Source organism: Xenopus tropicalis, chromosome 8 (genome assembly GCF_000004195.4).
Source record: "Xenopus tropicalis strain Nigerian chromosome 8, UCB_Xtro_10.0, whole genome shotgun sequence".
NCBI classification, from domain to species: domain Eukaryota; kingdom Metazoa; phylum Chordata; class Amphibia; order Anura; family Pipidae; genus Xenopus; species Xenopus tropicalis.
The window spans coordinates 62,288,136-62,314,462 of record NC_030684.2 but is presented as its reverse complement, the minus strand read 5'-3'; positions in this window follow the sequence as shown (position 1 = coordinate 62,314,462).

Sequence of the window (26,327 nt, the reverse complement as noted above, 5' to 3'; positions counted from 1 at the left end):
GCCTCACCTTGAGTATGCAGTGCAGTTTTGGGCTCCAATCCTTAAGAAGGATATTAATGAGCTACAGAGAGTGCAGAGACGTGCAACTAAACTGGTAAAGGGGATGGAAGATTTAAGCTATGAGGTTAAACTGTCGAGGTTGGGGTTGTTTTCTCTGGAAAAGAGGCACTTGTGAGGGGACATGATTACTCTGTACAAATACATTAGAGGGGATTATAGGCAGATAGGGGGTGTTTTTTTTTCCCATAAAAACAGATTAGAGGAACGGAGCTTCCATTTGAAGCAGCGTAGGAGGTTTTTCATGGTGAGGGCAGTGAGGTTGGGGAATGCCCTTCCTAGAGATGTGGTAATGGCAGATTCTGTTAATGCCTTTAAGAGGGGCCTGGATGAGTTCTTGAACAATCAGAATATCCAAGGCTATTGTGATACTAATATCTACAGTTAGTATTAGTGGTTGTATATATAGTTTATGTATGGGAGTTGTATAGATTGGTAGGTGTGGGTTGTGTGTGCTGGGTTTACTTGGATGGGTTGAACTTGATGGACTCTGGGTTTTTTTCAACCCTATGTAACTATGTAACTATTATTTTGCGTAATGACAACCCTCAGGGGGTATTTTTTCTCAAAAATACAAGGCATATTCATAAATCAGTATACCTTTTCTTGAATTCTCAGTATCAGCTGCCTATCTGATCAATTAAAGAATTTAGATAGACAAAAAGGCTGGATTGCTCTAAAACGCAGCATTACAATTGTATATATAGAAATAGTAAATAAGAAAAATAAACACTAAACATAAACAATAATGTTTATATTTTTGCAGTAAAACAAATCAAAACTACAAACATAAATATTAATGAAAACCCAAATAAACATTTAATTTGTGTATTAATCCCTTGACTAATGATAAATTGAGATTGTCATGATGACATTTAGCTCTATAGACCTCCAGCTGTTGAAGGGTTAAAAGTTTAGATGGATCCACTAAATAATCACTCTTTTCTTTGAGTTCATACATTTCAGCTGCATGAGTAACTCTCTCTCACTTCACTTGTCATAGAGATCAAAGAGTGTATGTGTCAAAGTGTAAATTTGCAATCTTCAACAAGAAATTCGATTTTTCTGGTGATGCAGAACTGTGGATATATGAAGTTAAGAATATTAACTTAAAATACCCTGTGTGGCTATTAGTTAAGCAGAAGAAAAAGCAGAACAATATGAAATCTCCATGGTAGAGAATTTCTTTTCTGCCCTGTATGCCTAAGACGAGATGACCCAAGCAATGATCAGTACCTTGACGATAATAAAAATTTATTGGAAATATGTGACTGGTTAGGAAAACTGAAAAATACTGAAGTGTTGTTTACAAATACTCTAAAAAAAAAAAAGCTGTTTATTTTAGAGCTTCTTATTTAATGTTTATTAACCTTTATGGTTTATTTAAACCTCTATATATGTATGTATGTATTTATTTACTTATATAGCACCACAAATGTACACAGTGCTTTACAGTATGAACACGCATAATTACATAGGGTTGAAAAAGAGTCCATCAAGTTCAACCCATCCAAGTAAACCCAGCACACACAACCCACACCTACCAATCTATACACTCACATACATAAACTATATATACAACCACTAATACTACCTGTAGATATTAGTATCACAATAGCCTTGGATGTTCTGATTGGGGTATAGTTATTATAAAACTTGACAGTGAAATCTGTGCTTAGGTTTTAATAAACAGTTGGGAGGTCACTTCCCCAAAGAGCTTACAATCTATTAGGAACAGAAGTCAGAAACAAACAAAAGGGGTGGAGAACAAGTGCATAGGTCAAGGGCTTGTTACTGTACAGAAAGACTAGCTAAGTGATTCCTCTAGAAGGTGACTTTTAAGGAGTTTTGAGAAAAATGTTAATGTAGGAGCTTTCCTGACACAAGGAGGTAGAGCATTTCTCATCCAGAGATTTGGTGCAATCAAGGTGAACTGTATTGTCAAGAGATTGTCTTGAGCTGATGCAAAGAGGAAATGTATGGAGAAATAAGAGCAGAGAGAGGAGCAGAAGAATGAAGGGCTCTGAAGGACAGGATAAGAATTTTGTATTTAATGAGCCCATAGAGAGACTTTATTGCTGAGGTGGTCAAGAGAGATTGGGGATGAGATTCAGGGAGACCAGCTAGTAATATATTGCAGTAGTGTATCCTGGAGAGTATGAGGGCCTGGGCGAGTGTGTAAACAGTTGAGGGACAGAGTAAGGGACATATTTTTTGCAAGATTCTAAAGTGACACCTGCTTTGGGGGACTGGAATAATGAGGTTCAGATCAGGAAAGTCTCAACCCGCACCTGACCCTAACCCATAAAATCTTAACCATAACCCTAGCCTAACAAGCAAAATGTTGCCATTTGTAGAACCCTCACTCAACCCATACCAACATCTTTCAGTTGTGTACACTACATCTACATGCACCTTAGGTTCCAAGACACGAAAAACTTCAGGAGCAGAGGAGTGTACTTCTGCAGTGTGACCTGCACCAACCTGAACCCGCAATGATCTCCTACAGTTTAACCCTAAACCGCCTGACCTAAGGGAAAACCCGCAGATCACTAGACTGGATACAGGGTTATGTTGGCAGTTGTAATGTTAAATGGAGAGAAGGGGCCAGGTTTAGTGGTAACAAAAGCAGTTTAGTCTTGGACATGTTCATTTTAAGGTGGCAGAAGCCATCCAAGATACAGCAGTAAAACATTAGCTCAGGCTGAGATCAGGGCAGATGAGGAAGATTTGTATGCCATCTGCATAAAGGTGATAGGAGAAATGGAAGAACATGATGGGGTCACACAGAGAGAGAGAGAGAGAGAGAGAGAGAGAGAGGGAGAGGGAGGGAGAGAGAGAGAGAACATAATGGGATTATATAAGAGAGCCCAAGGCAGACCAATGGGGCACACCAACGGAAATATTTATATATTTAGAGATCCTATAAGAAACAGTTGTACAGAAGGTGTGCAAAAGGATGACAACAATGATAAAGAAGAATCAATGATAACAAGCATTTGAGGGGATTCTAGGAGCCTAGAGTGTAAGGGCAATAGAGGTAGGCCTATTGTTATGCTTAAAGGTGAATGACAATATACCAGTTGAAGGGATTAGTTAAATGCACGTGTTAGTTCAGGAACAACTTTGCATGAAAGATCTTTAAGAATGTGTCATGGAATGGGATCAAGATAGCAGGTTTTATAATATGGTGTCTCTCACATGCACTTAAATTGTGGGCCAGAAGAAATTAGAGAAAAATTAAAAAGCACCTGAAACCCTTATTGGCCAAAATAAAAATATGTAAAAGTGGAATAGCAAAAGGGGAAATGGTTAATAGCGATGAGCGATTTTTTTTTGCCAAGCATGGATTTGCATCGAATTTCCGAATTTCGCCATTCGCGAATTGTTTCGCAAAGCTGTGTCGCACAGAAATTCTTTCTTGTTGCGTGTCAAATTGGACGCGGTCATGTCAAATTGGGCGTGGCCGTGGCAAAAAATGGCTTGGTCCAGTCAAATTGGACGTGGCAAAAAAGGGCGTGGCCACGTAAAAAAAGGGCGCGGTCACATCAAAAAAGCGCGGGCAACAAAAAAATTAGACGTGGGTGACAAAAAAGACGCGGGCAACAAAAAATCATGCAACAAATATGTTTTGCAAATTTTTTCTACGCTTCGTGAATTTTCTTGCTGTTTTGCGAATTTTATGGTGAAGCGAAACGGGACAGATTCGCTCATCACTAATGGTTAATAATAATCAAAAAGGAAAAAATACTTTCAGCAAAAAAAGGGAAGGATCAAAATTCATGTGGGAAATAGAACTACAGAATACAGATAAAAAAGAGGGAATGGGGTGATAACAATCCCATGTGCATTGCCAGAACAGTTACTAATAGAACATTATGACCCACTGTAAACTGAGTGACTAGAACATAATCCCTTAAAGAATAGTATAAAGACACATCAGACCAGAAACTGCCGGTGTAAGAGTTATTTTTCTAAAAAAACAATGGGAAAACCTAATCCTGTGTGTTCTATCAGTAGCAAAGGTTGTGCGGTGTCCATTATGGTTCATATGCGACCTTTCAAGACTACGGTATATTTAACAGTTCTGAATTAACTGTCTGAGACACCATAAATAATACTTTTTAGCAATGTTTGACAGAAATAAAAGCACTGAAAGGCTCTTTGTGAAGAAAAGGTACCGAACATAAGAATTACCTTTGTCCTTAAAAAGGCTCATCTATGGTAATTAAGCATTTAGGTTAAACATATAACATAGCAGTCAGAATAGTGATTTACCTGGCTTAGTAGAGAAAACTGGCTTTCACTCACATTGTGACACTATCTTTACATTACGTTTGGGATCTAATTAGAACAAACTTAAGAAAAACTCAACCCTAATAAAGATATACAGACATGCCAGAAATACACTTTGCACATACATTTTATTGCACTATCTGTGCTTAATAGATGTTATCTTTGGTTTTTGAGCAATTCTCATTTAACTGTTTTTTTGCAGGAAGAAACACATAATTTACTAAATGAATAGACTTCTGTCCTTTTTAAAAAACAAATGGATTTGAAAGAGAATGATGAGAATTGTTGTTTTTAACGCAGGTCATTTTTTTCCCCATCTATCTATCTACTGTATCTATCTAACTACAGTATCTATCTACAGTATCTATCTATCTGCATTTTCACAATACTTCTCTAATTTTCTAATGCAATCAATTACAATCTAATATCCATAAAGTAATGGTTATGTCAATAAAAAGAACTGTAAATATAAATAACTGATAATAATATAACATTTTATGATATAATAAAAACAGTATAATTGGCTACTTATTCATATCTATGTTATTTTTCCTAGTGAGAACAAGCCTTTATTGTGAGCTTCACAAAATCCTGTTTGGTAGGTTAAAATCAAATCCCATGTCCTTGACACTTTGACTTTTACTAATTGAATGGTGCTAACATCTTGAAAAAAGGAATTTATTTTCTTTATTATATGGGCTTATTCTTTAAACTCACACAATAAACCTAATGCTGTGCAGTAAATTGTGATGTGCTGTTCTCTCAGTAATTAAATATAACAGTAATTCAATAGTAGCAGCATCACAATTGTAATTTCTTATGGCACGTAACCTAAGATCAGTCTGGTTTTTATTCACTTATCAAATCTTTGATGTGCTATTGCCTTACTTCTTTTTTTTACATATGCATTATAGCTCACTATTAACTTAAAAATTGTTTTTCCTTCTAAGAGAATTCAATCTTTAAAGTAGAACTCTACCATATTTGGTTTTCTGAATTTCTTTTTCAATATTCATTGATTGAAATGTACAATTGTTATTAATGTATAAATTGCAATGAGAAGCAGTATGCGTTTGTCCCTTTCTGCACTGCTGGTTCTGTACTAGAATCCAGCTATGCTTCTACCAATACTCCATTTCCCTTGTGATAACTGTTGGGCCATTGTTTTAAGACAGAGAATAAACAGGGACAGACAAATACAGCTTTTAATAGCAATTACATTTGCCAAAAACTCTAAAACAAAAACAAAAAATGTGTTTCAAATAACTCTAAAACAAATGAAGAATTCTAGTTCCTATTTATGAGAGAGTCAAAATTACATTAGGAAATATACCTTTATAAACATACTAATTTTGCCTGTTCCATTGAGCCTTCTCTTGGGCATACATAGGCCAATGGTTTTTACTGCAGTTGCTCATTTCTGACTGAACACTGTTTATTTTATTTATTTTTATTTTTTGGGAGTGAATTAGCCAGTCAGCTTTGCTGGTTCCAAGTAGGTATTTCTGCATCCTGCTACAAGGAGGCACCAATTTGAATAGTACCGGGTACATAGTCTCTCCATACCACTATGTGGTTTAGGTTGTCCTGTATAGCCACAATAGCCACTGAAGGAACATATTATTGTCAGAAGTGGGTATACATATTGGGGAATATTCATTACAGTGTGTAAGCCAACATCACCGGTGATGTTGTCCATAGCAACCAATCAGATATTTGCTTTTGTTTTCTAACTGTTAGGGGACTGTTAAAATCCAATTGCTTATTGGTTGCTATGGGCAACAACACCGGTGATGTTGGCTTACACACCATAATAAATATGCTCATTTGTATATTACTAGAGATGTAGCGAACTGTTCGCCGGCGAACTAATTCGCGCGAACATCGGGTGTTCGCAAGTCCGCAAATTCGCGAACTTTTGCCGATGTTCGCCATTTTGGGTTCACCGCGTTTTTTTGCGTTGCGTTTTTTCGCCTCGGTTTTTTCCGCCGCGTTTTTTCGCTTCGGTTTTTCGCCTTTGCGTATACATAGGAATAGTTTGCGTTTTTTTTTTTGCATTTTTTTTGGCGTTTTTTTTTACAAAGTATTTTTCAGAGAAATTTTTGCCCTTGATCCCCCTCCTGCATGCCACTGTCCAGGTCGTGGCACCCTTTAAACAACTTTAAAATCAGTTTTCTGGCCAGAAATGGCTTTTCTAGGTTTTAAAGTTCGCCTTCCCATTAAAGTCTATGGGGTTCGCAAAGTTCGCGAATATTCGCGAGTTTTGGCGAAAGTCCGCGAACGGGTTTCGCGAACATTTTTGGCGATGTTCGCTACATCCCTATATATTACTGTACTAGGCAAATAAAAATTAAAATACTTACAGGGAAGGTTGTGCATGTAGTATTACCTTTTTTAAACACAAGGGGTTGGTTTATTAACAGATACAAAATTGCACCAATGCAGTTAAGGAAATAGTTTTGAGTAGACTACTACAAGAATCTGATTGGTTGATATGGGTATCTGTACTGGTGCAAGGTAGCACCTACAACATCTTAATAAAAAAGCTCAAAGGGGTCATAAACACATATTTGGAGATCATGTGCCTCAAACAAAAGAGGTATGTTGGTAATGTGCGTAACATAGTAAGGCGCAGTTAAGCATCTGAACCAAATATTTAGAGTTAGGCATCTGAAACAAATATCTAAATAAAATTTGTTCCATTTGTATGTGAAGTAGGAAAGATTTTCCTCCTCCGACCCAATCTCAGGGTTCTATGAGACAGAACCAGATACACATCAGTCCTAGTGAAGTAGGAAATATTGAGTTTGAGTTAATATGCTTGATTGCCAGCAGAAAGCAGAGGACTGGAAGTGACCAGTCAGAGCACAGTGCCTGGCAGCCAAAGTGTGCAGCTATGCATTTTCAGCATCGGTATAGGGGAGGAGAACCATTCTGGAACCCATTTATGTTCTTACTGCAGCTGGAGAAAGGGTAGGGTGCCAGTGCAAGGGACTCCTAGTAATATTTGCCTTTTGTTCTTCTTGTTTCTTGTATAACTTATTCATTGTGCAGCAGAAAGGAAAGCCCTGGAGCTATAAGCTCAGGGGCTGCATGACAAGGGATCCGAATAACCAGCAGCCAGATTGCACTGGTTTATCTTAAGAGATTGGCAGAACCAGGTGCAAATGTGATTAGTTGAGAAGGAAAGAGTTAAGGCAGGAGAAAGCTGGCCTGGGGGGTGGAGAAAGAGAGAGATATGATGTCAGAAAAAGAAGCTTCCTTATCTTCTGAGCAGGTAGAAATATACCACCCACCCTCCCCCTTTTTGTATATTTTGCAAAATGTCAGGAGTTTCTCTTTTTTTTTTTTTTCATATTATCTATTAATAACTGAATGTGGATGTTTTCCTGAATGCATTGTTATATTGTGCTTTCTGTTTTTTTATACGGTATAAACTTGAGAGTCAGCATTGTATTTAGCATTAGCTTTATGTCGGGTTTTTGCCTTCCTCTCGATCAAAACAGTGGATATATGATAATATATTTTAACTTTTGTTTGTCACAGCAGTGGTAGGACCTTGCCAGAGTCCTGCACAGGTAATTTTAGCAGAGGGAGAAAGAAGAATTCTCTCCTTTGACTGCACAGTGGATTGATAGATACAGACGCTACTACTGCTTGTGCTAGGTGACAGCCTGCTTGGATTTCCTATCATCGAGACACTGCAGATCCAGGACCGGCAGCAGGGCTGCTGAACTTCTCTCATGGTTGGTAATGCAGCTCCTGCTGGTAGCAGAGCTTGGGGCCATCCTCTCTGTAGGTAGAGGCAGTTTAATACTCATTCAAGTCTTCAACGAGGAACGGCAGAGCATAGTAGTGACCTCTTATGGAATTATGGCTTTAGAATATTGCCTTGGGTTAGGCTGGCAAGGTCCTATTTATTTGATAAAATGTGAATAAATGTAGTTTTGCTTATTAGCATATCTGTATCATTGGCTTATGATTATTGGCTTATTTCCTGTGATATTTAAAATAGTGTTTGGTAAGGGGTGGTCCTTTCTCTCCAGTTTGCATTTGAACCAGTTGTACAGTATGTTCCACTGAGCCTGGGATCAACAATGTCCCAGTAAAGCTGTGCTGCCCTAGAGGAACAACCCTTCTAATGAACCCAGAGAACAGGGGACCCAAGGCTTTAGTCAGTTACAGGTTAACTATTGTTATAGCACTTTCTAGGAAAGTGAGTCATATAGAATTAGCTAGTAACAGCATCTCTGGCTCCAACTAGGAGAGATAGAAGTGAGTTACTCTCCCCTAGGCTCTGCTTGCCTAAGAAAAGGGACCACAGTACTTACATGGAAATCAAGGTATATTAAATCCTTTTTAAATCTCCATGTGTTGCTGTCTCATCATTTACTGTACTAATATTTACCATCATTTATTGCTGCACTGCCTCATCAGTCTGTGAGTATTTAACCCCATGTATATAACCCCTAATATATCCTGGACCCATCATCTATCGCCCTGCCTTTCACACATAATAGTCATTAATTATATCACTTTTCTAAGTTTCTATGCTCTTTCTTCTGCTTATGGAGTTGGTTTGACAGATTTGACAGAATAGTGTTCTGAAGGAAAAGTGGATGTGTTTTTATTTATATCTTATCATTAATGACTCTTAGGGCTCTGGCACACGGGGAGATTAGTTGCCCGCGACAAAACTCCCTGTTCGCGGGCGACTAATCTCCCCGAGTTGCCTTCCCCTGCCACCCCATCGGCGCAATTTCGCGCAAATCGCCGAAGTTGCCTCGCGAGGCTTTTTCGTCGATTTGCGCAAAATCACGCCGCCGCGTGTGCCATCCCACCGGCGACTTACATTTTCGCCGATGGGGTGGCAGGGGAAGGCAACTCGGGGAGATTAGTCGCCCGCGAACAGGGAGTTTTGTCGCGGGCGACTAATCTCCCCGTGTGCCAGAGCCCTTAAAAGTGAGACAAAGTTTTGTTTTTGAGTATTGTACAATGCACAGCTATGTTTAGAGCCTGGAATATATATTATCACAGTTTCTACACAATTCCGTTTGTGTACTTTTACAGTTAATCAGTTCCCACTCAATCAATACATTGTGTCTGAGAATTGCCCTTGAATCTCTATTGACTCAGAGATAAACTTGAATCAACACAGTGTTGCCAAATCTGCAGTTCATATGAAATCAGTTTTGTACAAATCATAGTACTAATCTCTAGCTATCGAGGGTATTTTTACTAATTTTTTTATGAACATATTTAATTTTTATATACATATTTAGTACAAACTGCTTGGCCTTTTCATATATACCGATATTCTGTTTTGACAAGTTTTAGTACAGTATAAAACAAATGGACTAATATGTAAAAACATCCTAGTTTCTCCTCTTTCTTTCTGCTCTTTTTCTACCTTTGTTTCTTACTCTCTCTATATATATATATACATACATACATACATACACACATACATACACACATACATACATACTCTATATACTCATTCATACATACACAAAAAGATGACCACTAGATGGTAATAGAAGCCTATCAATGGGGATGAGGTACAGTCTAATAAAAAGGCTCTCTAAATTCTTTTTTATGAGATGTAATATTAATGTGTTTTCCTTTAGGGCACATTTCTAAATTATATTCTGTGACAGGTACATGAGAATTTTTTTAATAGTTATTTTTTTTGTCTCCCTAAGCGGTTATAAGTTGGCCAAACAGAACAGGTAAAATTCCAAACTTTCTGTTTGTGTCCTTGTTACAGATGTCTGGTACTGTTGGACCATCTTAAATGTTTTGTGCATTAACAGCAACAAAATATAATTCTTATGTTTCTAAATTGCTGACTATAATGTGATATATTTTTGAATATGATATAAGATTACTTTAACCATTGCCTTTAAAATCTTTATCAAAACAGTGATTAACCACAATTTGTGGATGGAACGATGAAACTGATCCATCAGCATTAGTCGATTGTTAAAAAAGATGCTTTCAGTCATTCTTATGAGCCCGAGGTAACATACTGTATGTAGCAATAGTATTAAAGTAACAGTTGCTATTTAACAACATATATGAACATTTATAAAAAAAAGATTGGCATATTTATTCTATCTTGACTGTTTTGTGTTGTGTCAAATTAATCATTCTCGTCAAGGGATGTATTTGGTTTATGATTTCTTGCATGGATAAAAAAAAACTTGGGGTTAATGAACCTTTGCATTTGCCCAAAATTGGTAGAATAACTAGACTAATTTACATGTATACTCCCTACACCAATTACATTTCCATATCCTAGACAATGCCACAGTTTTATTACATATACATGCTATGACATTGTTGTAATTGTTGTTTATGTCTGTAGTGCTGCCCAGACAGAATTCAATGGTAAAGTTATAGTATGAAAATGTGAAAGGTCATTTCTAGGTTTAGAATGCACAAGATACACTGATATCCTTTTGCATAAGACAGACAGCAGTGTGTCTTAACTTGTCTACTTAGTGGACAGTGTGGCACTGTAAAATAATTTGGAATTGGTCTATATAAACTATGCAACACTAGTAATTTACTTTTGGAGCAAAACAGGAATCATGTTAATAGAGAAAAGACATTAAGGAAAATCACTGCAAAATTCCACATTTCGCCACTGATAATTTTTTTGCAAAAATAAAAAAGTGAGAAAAAAGTCATGATCAATTCAAAATAGTCTCATCAAAATAGTTGCAGTTGCATCACAATAGTTGCAGTCACATCACAATAGTTGCAGTCGCATCAATAAAGTCAAAAAGGTTGTGTCACAAAAATCCTGGTTACACCAAAACAGTCACACGTTAGCTGCATTCTGTGAATTTTTCAATTTTCGCAAGTGTTTCCGCAAAACAGGACAGGTTTGCTTATCACTATTAAATTTGCTTTTTTCTACTAAAGAAGATGGGGGGGGGGGGGGTGGGCATTAACTGAAATAAAAATCTAAACCTCTGTTATAACTCCCAATTCTATGAAATAGGAACAAACTAAGGAACAAGGCCATCCTTTTTTCTGCTTCTACAGTAAAATAAAACATTGATTTCATAACTTAAAATGTTAAAATTGAAAAACAGAATGATTTTCTGCTGCTCCTCTGAGAGCTTCACTCACTTGTTTTCAGATATATAAAGAAAGGCTGCACTTCTAACCCCACTTCCTAACAGCATTAAAAATTTACACAATAAGTTAGTTGTTTGTGAAAAAAATAATATTGTCTTCTTAGAGGAAGAAAACACATTTTTTGACACATGAAAGGGCAGAACACATTTGGGGTATTGTGCTTGTTAAAATGGAAACCGTGAAGACAAAAGTCATTTTACATTATTAAAAACTTGCTAAGGCTACATTTTTATTTCAAATGCAGTAAAAAAAACACAATGGTAAATGTTAACACAGACTACTAGACTTGATCTAAAATTATCTGATTTTGAATTGAATATGCACTAGAAGAAGGCTTGAGAGAAATATATGTAACCCTTTCCCTGGATCTAGATACAAGTTACTCATAATGTCTGTAGCAAGATTGGAAGGCTGTTCCACTAATCTCCGTTGCAGATCCTGACCAGGTTATATGCTCCACACAGATCAAGTTTTAAGAAGACCTTGGCTCCACAAACATTCCAAAATAACTCAGAAATAAGAGGAAGTGGTTAGTGGTTTTTTTACAGTGATTTGATTTAATTTAATTGCCAGGGACTTAAAGATTGGTCCTTCTTTTCCATGAAAAATATGCCAGCACATAGCCGATGGATATGGCTAAAAGAAATAATAATTTGGACAATCATAAATATGATGTAAAGGAAGAACGTCTGCCCCTTTTTCACCAATTAGATAAATGAAATCATGTAGATTAGAAGATCTCTTGGGATCATTGTAGAGATGACCCATAGCAAGGAAAAGGCATTCAAATCATTCAGAAGTGACTTTGTGTCTTAAGTAGATGATGTAGTCCCCCCAGATAAAAATGAGATCACTATGCCAACCTTTGTTTGCTCAGTAGCATAAGATTGTAGTTTCAAGGTAAACAGGAGATGGCAGTCATTGAGAAATTTCCAAAAATTGAGTCTAGCCCCAGAGAACCAGGGACCAGGGAGTGGCATCTTAGGTTCTGGAGACTGTGGCTGTGAAAACATAGCTTATGAAAAACCAGCAGAACTAAGAGGAGCAGCTGATGGTGGAATAGCACCTGGATCCTGGATTTGAGCCTGCAATAGCTGATATCCTCCCTGCAAATCCTGAAATGCCTGTTTAAGGGCATACAGTTGTTGAGAGAGGACATCCATGGGAGAGGAGGCTTGATCACCAGACTCCATGGCGAGGTGATACTGTCATGTACCACAGTCAGGCAGTGATAGCCTCCTCTAAGCAATGAGGCACTTAACTGCAATCAGACAGAGTAGTCAAATGCTTGGACAAAGGACAGAGATCAGGACATCAATAAACCAGGAATCGAAGGAGTAAAGGTAAGAAGAGGTAACTGCTCCCATGTAGACAAGAGGTTACTTACAATTTTCCCAATCGAAAAGCAAAAATAGGGGCAAGTGAGCTACAGTGTACCCCTTAGTGTTCATTCAGGCAGCACCTCTGTTAGGAGGGGGCAGAAATCTGGCACGAGATGCAGAGCACAACTTTAGGGGGTGTGGGACAGCCCTGTTGCACCCTGTATCCTCTGCCACTCCCTAACTTGTGAGTCTGAATTTGGTTTACTAATGTTGCATCTACGGATACCGTATACCACCAATTAATTGATGAACTGTTAATTTCATTACAAATTAAAGAATATTATGTGATTATTAATATTACCGTATATACTCGAGTATAAGCCGAGTTTTCCAGCACTCAAAATGTGCTAAAAAAGGAACCCTCGGCTTATACTCGAGTCAAGTAGTACCACCGCATCAGTTGGCGCGAGGATGCCCAATGAGGTTGAGGACACCTTGAGCCGCCGGCAACCCCCCAGAGCAGCCCCCCTCCCCCGCGTCGCCTGAGCACTCTACATCCAAGAACCGCATGCAGGCACATGACAAGCATGCAGGGGGGTACACGCACGCCAGCATGTGCTGCAACTGATGTGAGTGCTCGCAGCGTCCGGCGGCGCGACATAACACAGAGAGTGCTTGGACTCAAGGTGAGCGAATGACACAAAGGGTGGGGGGATTTTGCCGGCGGTGCCGGCGCGACTTGCCTGAATGCTGTTTGTAGAGCAGAGGGTGATTGGATGACACATGGGGGGGCGGGGTACCGACGCGACGTGCCTGCATGTAGTTTGTAGGACAGTGGGTGATCGGATGACACATGGGCGCGAGATGCCTGCATTTGCATTTGTGAAATCTGCTCTGTGTCCATACATGTTAAACAGACTGAATTATTAACCAGAGACTCACACATTTTTGGGATCAGATCTAAATCAACACAGTTTTGTGTAGTTAATTTTACACCAAAATGCATACATTCCTGTATAAAGGCTTTGGGTGGCCTATTTGTGAATGTGGATTTATGCAAGAATTTACACCAAAAGTAGACCCATCAATCGATTTGGAAGTCCACTTACTTATCTAACTAGATATTATTATACTAGATGTGCAAAATTTCACACACCATTACATTGTACAGGTTTCTATGTAGGTTTTTTATTTGTGGTTTAATAAGAAAATTGCATTTTATAATTTTGCCCCATAAATATCTACATGATGTCTCTAGAATGTAATAATGTAGGGGGGTGAATATTTATGCAAACAGCATATTTCGGTTTGGTCAGTCAGGCCAAAGTGACAGGATCAGGGTTAGCTAGGTCCTCATTGTTGGAAGGACACCTTTTTGGGTTACCTTGTCCTGGGATGGATATTGTCAACACCATCTAGTATCCCATGGGTAGTGATGAGCGAATCTGTCCCGCTGTTTCGCTTTGCCATAAAATTCGCAAAACGGCAAGAAAATTTGCGAAACTGCGAAAAATTTGGGAAATGCATTTGACGCACAATTTCTTATGGTATCAGTTTTGCTTTTCCATGTGTACAAAAAAGTCAACTGCCAATTCCTAGTGGAGTCATGTAAATGCACAAATAAGAAGTGTAAGATGCCTGTTTCTTTGCGTATGGTTCTGTATAATTTAATATGTAAATATCTTTGTTTCTATCTTTGAGAGCTTTAATACACTGTAGAACGCTCAGTATCATTCCTGTTACTTACACACTTTTTGTGAGTGTCCTATTATTAAATAATTTTATTATTGAAACTAAGCAGTAGCGGCTGCATTTCCCAAACTAGGCTTATACTCGAGTCAATAAGATTTTCCAGTTTTCTTAGGTAAAATTAGGTACCTCGGCTTATATTCGGATCGGCTTATACTCGAGTATATACGGTATATTATGGGATATGCACTATGGTTTAGCATTGCTTATTACCTTTGAAAACATTGTCAAATACCATTGTGATGTCCCAAAAAAAACATTTTTTTGTGCTGTGTTAACTAAATTAACCTAAATATGTCAGGGCATTTAAGCATTTCTTGAAGGTTATGCACTGAATATCACTGATAGGGTGTTATTTGCCAGCAGGCAGGTGATAATGTTGATAGAAAGGAAAGGAAGGATGGATAAATCTGTAAAGTGCATGTACACATTATTTAGCTTTCCAAGTACAAAATAATTTGACCACAATTGTAGCCAAGTATACCCCAGTTTATAGGTATTCAGCAGTGGAACACATGTTGCATTTGATCCTTTAAACCAGTATAAAAAATGATAACCAAATACACCACACAGCACCAGGCATCACTGTGTAAAAAATGTCATATTTATAAAGTCTCTTGTTTTTTTGTGTAAAAATCTAGTGTAAAAGTAAGCTAACACTTGAAAATGCTATGGGAAAATACAGCATTTGTCCACTGCCTTTTGTTTTATTGACAGTGAAGTTGGAAGAAAGAAAAGGAAGAGAACAGGGGTAAAATATAAATTATTACCTATAATTCTTGGGTCACTGCCTTTTTTTTTTTTTTTAAACATTCTTTTTTTTCCAGAGGAACTTCTACCAGAACTTACTTGCAGCATTATAAGAGGAAAGAATAAATTTGTGGATCGTGTAGGTGTGTGATTGTGTTTGCAGGCATGTGTGTGTGTGGCCATATAAATGTGTGCGTATAACTATATAAATGAATCCAGGCACCCAGAAATAATTGGGTCATTGATAATTGGTGAAGTCACAAGTATTCCAGATACAAGACATACCTGATTAAACACACTGGGATAGGATATTCTTAACAGGCCTATCACAAAATCTAAGGATAAGGCAAGAATAAACACACTGGGATAGGATATTCTAAACAGACCTATCACAAAATCTAAGGAATAAGGCAAGAATAAACACACTGGGATAGGATATTCTAAACAGGCCTATCACAAAATCTAAGGAATAAGGCAAGAATAAAGGATAAGGATAAGTATTTTTCCTTGTTTTAAACCAATTTGTTGCCTACTGAACAAAAAGTAGATACGCATTTTAGTCCATTTATGTTGACATTTTTGTGTGTGTTAATGGGGTTTAATACATCTTCCAAAGTTGTTAAAGACTCCATTATACTCTGGGACCCCGTGTCATTAGTGTTGGAATAAAGTACTATGTTGCATACAGGGAAACCAAGTGGAGTATTTACAGCAAATACATTTTGGCAGACGAATGCCAGAAAGCAAAACATTTCATTTCAGTTTAATCTCTTTATTATTAGCAACACCATCTCCAGCAAATTGTTGTCATTTTTTTTTCCTGATGGCACAAAGCAACAAACACTGGTGACAAGAGCAGGAACGTTCCATTACAATGATAATTACATGAACAGCTGTGGACTGTAAGTTAATAATGAACATACTGCTTTGGCTTTCTGCTGCTTTATCCACAGAGAGTCAATGTTTATTTTTGTTACTGGGCACAATTTAAGATTCTTCAGTGGTTCAGGAAAGAAATCCCAAATCCCATACAATTAATCATTGTTAAACAATTACTGAGTTAAGCACATTGCTGTTTATGGCTCTCATCGAACAAACACAATTTCTCTCTAGTGCAGTAAATAACCACTAAAACAGTACTTCATATAAAACTGTACCCTCCACAAATGGTTAAAATGACCAGGAAAAAACAATATGCATGGTATTAATCTTTATATGGAATCTAATTTCCCAGGAAAGAAATTTAGTCCTATCCACAAATAGCTTTGTCCATTAGGGCTAGTAACAATCCTTACTATAGTCTTTAAACCATGATGAAAGCTGTTGCTGCAGATATGTTAAATATATACTATAAGAATGTTTTATAAATAGGCAAGGTAATGAACTCATTTTAGGGAAGTGTTTATTACCACTAGAGAAGAATTAGAATCGCATTGCAGAAAAAGTAGCCAACTCATTAAAACATCCTTAATGTGATACATTAAAGTAGATTACAATAAGCAGATTAAGTACTGGTTGTACAGATCAGTGCAATGACCCGTTTTATTAAACTTACATGCAAGTATTAGCATGTGGAAACTTTAGGAAATTGCCATAAGCCACACTTTTTTCCCCTTTCTTAAATGGTATTGAAAATGGAAATCAGCTTAAACATCAAACTGGCATATTTAACTAAAAATGTGCCGAACCTCTAAGACAGAGAACAAATTGTAATGCAAGTCAGACATAGAATATGCACAGATAGATATTTTTAATCACATTCTTTAAGAGAATGAACAGAATTAAACTAACATTTGTCAGAAAAAAATAGAAAAAAACAGCATTTACTCATGAGAGGCATTTGATTGCAGACGATCCCATTGTATATGGGCAACAGGCAGACACTGTATGTTAATAATGTAGATAAAGGTTTTTCTCAGTCAAAACTATTTTCTTTTACATTTTGTTCAACTATTAGGTCAACAATATTTAGTGGGTCTATGATTGCTGATCTTTGCTTTAGATGGAGTGATTTAAGGGCTCATTTTCTAAAATAAGTGAGACACAAAGGGGGAGATTTACTAATCCACGAATCCGAATCCCGAAAGGTAAAAATTCGGATTGAAAACGAAAATTTAGCCGGCTTTTCGTCACCGCCGCGACTTGTTCGTATTTGTCGCGGCTTTTTCATCGCCGTGACGACTTGTTCGTATTTGTCGCAACATTTTTGTTACTGCCGCGACTTTATCGTATTTTGCGCAACTATTTAGTCGCCGGAAAAAAAGCCGATTTTTTCGCGACGGCGGCGAAAAAGTTGCGACAAATACAACAAGTCGCGACGGCGATGAAAAAGTCGCGGAACATACGAAAAAGTCACGATGGCGACAGAAAAGTCGCAAAAATACCGATCATTACAAAAAAAACGCCTTCGGACCATTCGTGGATTAGTAAATCTGCCCAAAAGAGTACAAGGCACGCAGAATTCTTAATAATGATGAGAAAGGTTTGGAGTAAGTTTGAGGCCAATCAAAGAATGGCATGTAAATAGGGTAAGCATGGACATCTGCATGAAGGCCTCTTACTAGCTGCTTCTAGAGCTTGAGGACTTAAGGTGCAGCAGGGGCCCTGTACTTGTTGCCTGTCTAAGGAAGGAGTTTAGTACAGGCCTCCCTTGTGCTGGAGTGCAACGCACTTTGCACCTTGTGGTGTCACAGGATAAACTCATGTAAGCACACAGAGCGCATCTGCTTCCTTGCACAAGTACCAGAGGCAAATGTGATGGGAAATGCTTGGAAATAAACACCACCTGGCATTAACAAATTGACAAAACAATAACTATGGAAAATATCCACTCAGTATAGATCCACTTACTATTGAGTGCTATTCTGATATCTATTGGGATCTGCTATCTTGCTACCTTCCCATTGTTTTGGTTTTGTTGGGAGGGGGGTGATATCTCTCCAACTTGCAGGTCATCATTAAAGTATGACTGAAGTTTATCACAGGTCACATGGCTGTGGCACCCTGGGAAATGAAGAATATGGCTAGCCCCATGTGACATTTCAAAATTAAATATAAAAAAATCTGTTTGCATTTTTAGAAAATGGATTTCAATGAAGGATTTTGCTAGAGAAGCTCTATTAACTGATGTGTTTTTTTAAATTAAAAAAAAACTTGTTTTCCCTTTGTAGTATTACTTTAAAGTGCAATTTATCTTGCCACCTCAAAAAAGGGAAGGAGGTGAAAGGGGAATTTTATTGAAAGAAAAACAAACAAAAAGATGTTCTATATAAAATGTTGGTAAATGGTTTGAAAGTGTATTTGTCTGTAGCGTAAATAAAAATAAAAATAAAAATAAAAAAAGAACTGAATGCATAATCATATTGAATGACATATCTAGCCCCCTACAATCGTGTTACTCTGTTTTTGAGACATTCTTTTGTGTCATGTTATCATACCACAGATCTTCTAAAAAGTCTAATAACCTCTTAGAATAAACAAAATATACAGTAGGGATAACCTGAACCATGAAATGATGTGGGGGTTATAACTAGCGCAAAGTGGTTAAACATGGCAAACAAACAACATTAACAGCAACATACTGTACAGGCACAGTAAGCCCTCTTGTTCAACATGAGTTCAATCAACAGGGTTGTACTGAACATACTTTTTGGGTAGTATTTTAATCAGGAAAAAGCAATGGTTTTTGTTATTTTTTGAGCTGAATAGTACAAAAAAAAGAAAACTGAAGCCACTCCATGTTTGGTCCTTGCGAGGTAGGTGATTAGAGTACCCGTGCACAGTAAATCCCCTCCCATAAGGGACTCCTTGCTTATCTGTGCACTGGAAATCGAATTTTCTTCCTTGCAATAACCAAACACGGAGTAGCTTCAGTTTCTCTGTTTGCCCTATCTAGCTCAATAAATAAAAACATATTTATATAGAATTCATAATTAAAACAGGCAGATAGTATGTTTAGCACACAACCTATCCATTGAACCCACGTTCCTCATGATAATTCCATATGCTAAACAGAATACAGTATAACTTTTCAATTCACTGTCCCTTTAAAGATATGAGTAACTTTTATATTCAGCAAGTTATACAAGGTCTAAGCATGCATTAGTCAATGTTGCTGAACTATACCATAGGAAAACAATTTTGAAAGCTATTCAGTGTCATTTCATGATTAATGGAGTTCACTCACTATTTAAAAATATGAGAAAGTGTCTTTTAATTCCTATCTTTTAGTGCATTAACTTTCGAGCAATACATTTAGGTTGACTGAGCAGGTTTTAGTTAATTTAAATGATTACAGAAAAAAAGCTAACACACTAATTAAAATTAAGGAAAGAAACTTGCCATGGAAACATTGGTTTCCATTAGCAAACTGATTTCTCTTGCAAGCTATTTCATTTTTAGAGAACTATATACATTCTGTGTATAAAACCCCTCTGAGCAATCGCTGCTAATTTCAACTTTGTTGCTAGAAATGTCAGAGCAGAATGGAAAATTAATCGATTTTGGAGGCAGAATGGGTACATGGAAAGAACCAAGAGTAGATGCCTGTGGCTTCAAGAGATTCCTGACAATCCCGTAAATTATTCTTTGACATTACCGTGAATTCAAAATTGTCCAGTATTCAGGAGGGCCAAAGACAATATACATATAGATACATCTGTATATTCTAAAAGATGCACATAGTAGGTAATAAACAGATGCTGATAAAATATTTCTTTATTAAGCCCTAAAATCAAATAATTGATTTGTATTGCCTATTGTTGAAGGAAGTCCTTGGGTGTGTCTACTGTAAGTTAAATATTACATATTGTAAATGCTATTAGGAAACAATTTCACTACTGGGGAATCCATATTCAACTTCTTTAGATGTGCGCAACATCTGCCTCCCATCATGAGCCTGGATTACCTCAAGAGTTAATAATGAATGTAAACAATACAGCAACACAGAAAACAAGAATTTTAAGGAGTATGAAAAAAATGTGTGGGGATAAGAAGCAATATATAAGCACTGTGTAACTGGAAATCTGTGGAACAGATCTGGAAAGTTGAAAATCTGTGATATAAGATATGTTAAATAATATATGTCATAACAGGATTCTGGGAAGAAATTCCTTAAGGCTCCTAGAAAAGTCCATTTACATGGGCTTTGTCCCATTTACATGGGTTTATCCTATAGGCTAAAGCTCACCCACTGGGTTTAAAGCAGAAGCCAGGATAATAGCTGATCAGATTCCCAACTACAGACCGGTTTCGCCCTTTTTGTGGCTCATCAGTGTAGCACAGGGTTTTCTGATCAGCTTAGGTAGAGCCAGGGGTGGGGATACACGAACAAGCTAAAGGGATTGAGGAGACCGCCTCATACGTACAGTATGCAAATGTCATAACAGGATTCTTGGAAGAAATTCCTTAAGGCTCCTAGAAAAGTCCATTTACATGGGCTTTGTCCCATTTACATGGGTTTATCCTATAGGCTAAAGCTCACCCACTGGGTTTAAATAATATACAAAGTGGTTTGGGATAAGATTTTATGTCAGAGGGTTGATCCTGCACCCAGGTTAATGATGGCCTAGTAGCCAAAATAGATTAACCAACACATGAACTTGCTAAACAAATATAAAAATGAGTACTAATAGGATAGTACCAATAGGATAAACCAAAAAGGGGAGTAACAATAGGATAAACCAATGCATCTGATGCATTCACGTAGCACCCCTGCTCAGAAACTGTTGTTAAGGGGAGAAATTATCTAACCATATAGTGGGGCCATTTATGGTTTATGAAAATTTGAATGGGGGCATCCTGATGGATTTCCAGCAGTTCAGATTTCATGATATTTTTTAACACTTTCCTGACTTTCAGGAACTATTTCCTGATAAACATTAAACTTTATAAAGAATAGGCACATTTCACAAATCCATTTTAAAAATGTGCCAGATTTTCAGGACCATGGACTAACATTAGTAAATTGAAGTCAATTTACTAGTGTTAGTCCATGGTCCTGAAAATTTGGCACATTTTAAACATGTTCCTGGATGCTGAACTGCTTGCATTAATATTTGTCTGCAGCTACATTTGGCGGAATTTGGAAATTCACAGAAAAGCTGTGCTTGTTGAAAAAATTCACTCATCACTACTCTACGTGTATTAACACATACTTTAGCATATTAGGTTTATACATAAGTCCCTCTCGGCAATGTTATCTCAGGTACAGTATGCCCAGTATTCCAGCAAACATACATAAATCCCACTTCCCAGTATTCCCTCAGGTACTTAGAACCTTAGTATTTCAATAACAATTGCAATAACAGTTGACCATATAACTTACATGTCATTTCTTCTCACAGACACTTGTATATTACATTTCACCCCAATTATGTAAAAAATGTACAATATGCATTAGTAACGATCCTGAGCAATGCATGTCTTATTCTTAGCAGTACTAATAACAAACACATTTTATAAAAAAAGAGGAGTTCTCCTTGCCTTCAAAGAATTGACATACAGAATATAAAAAGGTCATGTCAGATTAATAATCATTTTGTGTGATACTATCCTATAAGGTAAATGCACATATACTATTTTGTCACCTGAATATGCTTACCAGTGCACTTTTGTTAATATATATGTCATGATTACACTTCCTTCACACAGAAAGGCTATAGCTTACAGAGGGGAACTATCATAAAATAAAAATGGTACTATTTCTGCAGTACCTCACTTACTTTTTACTTTTTCCTTTCTCAGCAATAGAGAGACATATATTGTTGGGGGGGGGGGGGGCGAGAATATAGTCAAGAGTAAATGTAGCCATGCACAGTCCTACAAAAGCTGGCTAGAATCAAGCTGATATCTGCTGAAGCTCAGCACATGCCCTGGGGTTGCATTAGAGCTGAGCTTAGGTATCAACTCACAGTATACTGTACAAAGTACAATATAAAATTCCCAATACAAGGCTAATTACTTTTTAATTCATGTACATTACGTGTCAGCATATAAACCAATGCATAGCTCCAAAAGTACTTAGAGCTCTTTTTATAAATTACCCCCAGAAAAAAGAACATTTTTCATGATGTAAAATTCTAAAAGTTTCACTATTTCCTACTCAAAAGAGCCATTCTGTAAAGGTTATTCCATCAAGTAATGCAATAAAAGGCCAAATAGTGATGATAGCTGGGTGAATCTCTTTAAAAAATGTGTAGTATTTTGCAGAGAATACATTCACTGAATTTTAATAGATGTCTGACAATCACTGCAGAGCAATTACAGTTATCCTACAAACATTTTACAGCTAGGTTTATGAGCACCTAATAGTATCTCAAAACCAATAAAAAGTCTTTATCAAAAATCCAGACAAAGATTTCTTTTAGTGCTTTTCTAAAATGATATCCATATTTGTAACCTGAATATTGAAATCCTGATTACAAGGCGTTTCCATCATCGCAGTGAAATGCCTTCCTTATTCTTGGGAAAATATACATAGCACAATTGTCCAAAAAACTACCAAATACTGTTGTTAAAGTAAAAGACCCTTGAAGGACTATTTATGAAAGGACCACAGGCCACCAAACCTGAATATTTGAATGCTGCTTTAACTAACCGTGTTCGTCCTAGCAAGCCTCTGTTTTGTACCCATGAAAATTCAGGTATAATTCTGGTATAATATAAAATGCAAGTGTTGTGAAACCGTGGGGTTAATTTTTTAAAATTAGGCAAAACGGTCTTACTGCAGTAGCATACCAAGCAGTCAGAGATTTGCTTTTAGTTCCAAGAACCACAATACTCCAGTGGGTGTAGTTCAACTATGCCACATTAAAAGAGAAAAGACAACCAATTTATGGTATCCAAAAAGAAAGAAACTATAGCACCTCTCAAAAGTTAATTGTGACCTGTCACAGGCTATTACATAACATGATCTTGTATAAGGAAAGTGACTTGCGCATAAATACATTACAATTAATTACATTAATAATTATAACCAGAGTGAAACTGTATTGAATAAAGTGAGAGTATTCCTATGATGGTGATGTATGCTCCAGCAGAATCAGTAGAACCAGTCCATGAATGAATCCTTAGTTTATAAAATGGTTTAAAAATTACGATTTGCCATTAATCCAATGCCAACAAATTAGTAAAGGTTAAAAAGCAAAGGGGAATTATAGATGGTTGTGGATATCCCAAATAAGCTACTGACACAAACAATTATTGCTGTCTAGTCCCTAGGAATACCCCATGGTGGGGTGTCCTAAATTCTACCACTAAAACTGGCCATACACACATCAATATACTATTCATATGATTTTGGGACTGTGTGTGGGCTCTGAATTATTGTCCTGATAATTTTTGTTCCATGGCAATCAGTTGTTTAGTCAATCAGACAGGTTAGACAATTTTGGTAAGATAACAATAAAATCGATGCATGTATTGTGTATCTGACGATATCCTAGAGTGACCTAGAGTGCACATTTCTGGGACATCAGTATCATATAATTGTCTGGCAATTATCTTATGTTCAGAACATCCTCCATTTTGTTATTTTTAGGACTTTCATACAATTTCAATCTGAATGTTTAGATATCAAATCATACGTTTAAATGCAACAATCTAAAACTAACGTTCTTGGAAGAAGACTAAAATCTGAACATGTTTGGCCACTTTAAGGCCAAAGGTAATTGCCACATGTTACTAGACTACGGAGATTAGTAGATAAGCCCTACTGACTTTCTAATTCTTGGAATGGAGCAGAGAAAATTGTGATGTGTTGTTTTAACTGTAAAGGTGGCCATACACAGGCAGATTTCAGCTGCTGATTCAGGTTCTTCAGACTGATTTGGCAGCTTATCTGCCATTGTATGGGCACTCCAACTGGCCTACCCGACCATTATCTGGCCTAAAATTGTCCTGATCTCGATTGGACAGCTTTGATCGGTTACCATGTATGGTCACCTTAATTCAAGTAGTTTAAAATATCAAAGGATAAATTGACTAAGCAGTGCCCCAAATCTATCATTTTGAATCTAACACTGTTCCATATTTATCTTTCAAAATTATTTTTAACTGTAAAAACACTTTCTTTTGGCTCAGGTTCTTCAACCAACCTCTTAAGCTGCATAAGATAAATCATCTTTTTAATTGAGGCTATTTGCACAGATGTACTCATTTTATTAAGAAATAGCAGGTTTGGATTTATTAGTCACTATGATAATGTTATTGACTGCAGATATGTTTCTAGAACATACTTTTGGAGAGGCTCAAACGAATATTGGTTCAAACTATTTTAAAACTTGTTTTATTATGCTGGCTGTCTCTTTTTCCAGTATGTGATAATAAAGACAAATTACAATTTGGGAAGCCAACTTTTTTTTATTGCTATGCCATTGTTACATTTTTATTTTTTATACATTTGTATAAAATAGTTAATGTTGATATGTTGTTAACACTGTAATGAAATAACACACTTTTTGCAATTATAAGCATACCAGCTAAATAACACTATAGCAAGCTATAATAAAAATAAAAAGTAGAGCTACTAACAATAAATAGGTTAAAGAGTAGTATTTAAATGGTAATAAATGTATCTATATTAAAAATATTTAGCAATAAAATAGTGAGTGTAGCAATGTAGATTGTAGGAATTATTTTAAGATATCTTTTTGGTGACTAAATGAGATAAAAGTCTCATTTATGCCTTCAGGTGCAGTGAGCAAAGTGCTATTCTGAGAGCAATGGCCTTGTTTTTTTCACCACAATGCACCATTTTTCCTAGATGCAAACAGGCAATTCTCTTTCCTGTTTGTGTTCAGTGTACCAACATTGGTACAACTGTGCACTACAGTTGCTGTCCCTGCAATTTCCTCTCAATAGTTGCTCTCTGTGCCACCCATTCCTTCCTGCCTTCCATTGGTGCTGCACCTATTGACACAGGGAAACCATGGAGCTACCACCACCTCCAGTCTAGGCCATAGCTCCAGGGTTCCCTCAGTGCTCTGCGTCAATCGCCACAGTTGAGTTGCACTTAAGGAATTGAATGCACATGTCACTCACGTGGCGAACACTAAAAATAATGCCAGCCTTTCAACAATCCAGAACATATCTTTAAGGATATAATAGTAACAGACCTAGATTAGGCTACTAGGAGCCTTCTAAAGTGTGGGTGCATTTAAGGTTAAATTGAGAGGTCTTACATGGACCCCAATAAATGTGTATGATAATTCAATTCAACAAAATGGCTTGAGGGCTGTGGCCTTGCTGATGAACAGAGATAACTAAAGTTCTACTGAGAACTAATAAGTAGTCTAGGAGAGGCACTCTTTCCCCTATATTTGCATGTAGCCTGCACCTAAGAAAAAAAATAATTAAAATTAATGTACTATGCAGAATTAAATAAGCATGTTATTTAAGACAAAATAGAAACAATCAAAATTGATTTAAAAGCCCTGTAACATACTGAATCATTGCTTGTGCAAAGCAGAGGGTAAATGAATTCTGCATACAAATGAAAGTACAGTACTTGAAAAAAATATTGTTGAATGAAATCACATTTAAAAGCTAAAGGGCATTTTACCAATGTTATATTGTTTATACATAAGGTACTGCATTCATTAGCATCAGGCCAGAAAAAAAGTATTTAATGATGTTAAAATGTACACTTGACATATTCATGGCCAATATTTTCTTACAATGCAAGCCATTCAAGTTACTAATTATCTGCATCAGTCAAACACATTGAAAAAGAAATTGACTTTGCATAATAATACAAAATTAGCATTGGAAGATTATGTTTAAATGTCTAAATACAACTATTGAAATTAAACTGTGATTATAAAATGTTTTAATTTTTTGCAGTGATTTGGGTTAAAAGGAACTAGAGTTCACAGAAGGGCAAATGAACTAAAAACACATTTAGAAGATCTGCAATATCAAAGAGCTGTTATGGCCTGGGAATAAATACAATCTGAGCAGACCAAACAGTCCTATGGGGCCATTCAAAAAATCCAAATAATG